The 1,267-nt window shown below is 70.6% G+C and overlaps 1 protein-coding gene across 1 annotated transcript in view; it reads right to left on the reverse strand.

Annotated features, from left to right (window-relative positions):
- The window catches only part of CFAP99 (cilia and flagella associated protein 99), a 20,708-nt gene that overhangs the window by 3,160 nt on the left and 16,281 nt on the right, over window positions 1–1,267 (reverse strand). The gene's annotated exons all lie outside the window — the stretch shown is intronic.

A 1,267-nucleotide genomic window follows, 5' to 3' on the forward strand; every position in this document is an offset into this window, starting at 1 on the left:
CTAGTCTGTTCTTGTGACTGGAGCTGCCCACCCCCCTCGATAAACGTGCCCCTGCACCCAGACTCCCCGCGGTGCCAAGCTGCATGTGGGGTGCAGAGGAGCACCCTGCCCGCACCTGTGGGTGGCCCTCTCAAGCCCCGCCGTGGGCCCGTCACCTGCTGGGAGCTGGGCACCCGGCGTCGGGGATGTGCCCTCAGCCGGCAGTGAGTGAGGCACTGCCCCCCCCAGCCCAGACTGCGCTGGGGGTGTCCAGGCCCCGCCCTGGGCCAGCCAGCTAGTGAGACCAAGGGCCCGCGAGCGGCGTGCGGAGGGTGACGCGCGAGCCCTGCGAGCGGGCCACGGTCACGGCAGGAGCCCGGGTGCTGTGCCAGGACGCAGCAGGTGTTGGGTGACTGTGCCCAGAAGCAGCAGGTGGCACCTGCTTCTGCCAGAGACGCCCCGAGAGCACAGGCCGCGCCCACAGCTGCGGAGGTGGAGCGGCCGCCCTGAGCCCTGCGCCCCTTGCCCAGCGCCCAGCCCCACCCTCTCCGGGAATTCCGCACGCCCCTGTCTGAGGGGTCCCCCCGGCCGGAGACTCCACCCCCAGCACCACGCTCTGGCAGGCCCCTGGGCCCCGGACCGTGGCTGGCTGCGGCCTTGGCTGGAGGTGCGCTGGGCACACTGGGCTGCTTGCCCGGTGCATCTGCCAGGGGGCAGTGCCAACGAAGTCTCCCGGGAGAGCCAGCCTCCTACTGAGGCCAGCTTCTTGCACAACACGTGGGGGTTCCCACCTGTTCCTAGGCTCTGGAGGCACCCAGGCTGGCCACTTCAGCAGCGAGGCCTTGAGGCAGAGTGGGGTGGGGCAGGGGCAGCCCCCCCGCCCCATCGTCCGGAGCCCTCCACAGTACAAGGCATGAGAAGGTAGAGCGCCCCAAGACACCTTGGTGCAGAATCACACCCCTCGTCTTGGGGTCTCCAGTCACCCGCAGAGTCCAGGTTGCCAGGTGTGGCAGGGCCTCTGGGGGCCCCCCTAAAGTGCTGTGCAGGGAAGGGTGGGGGCCCGGCTGGGAGCCGCGGAGCACACAGAAGTACAGGACGCCCAGATAATGGCAGATACTTTGTTTAGCAGCGGGGTGTCCCACACAACAGCCCTCCGTCTGGCCTCCAGCTCGGGGCTGGTGGGGACCCAGAGCCGGGGTAAGGGGGGGCGGGCCGAGCTCAGGAGGCCTCCAGGCGGCGCGCGGCCCCGCAGGCAGAGCCCCGGGTCTGCTCTGCCCGCAGCCGGCGC

This window comes from Condylura cristata, unplaced genomic scaffold (assembly GCF_000260355.1).
Source record: "Condylura cristata isolate star-nosed mole 26May11 unplaced genomic scaffold, ConCri1.0 scaffold00012, whole genome shotgun sequence".
Taxonomy (NCBI): Eukaryota; Metazoa; Chordata; class Mammalia; order Eulipotyphla; family Talpidae; genus Condylura; species Condylura cristata.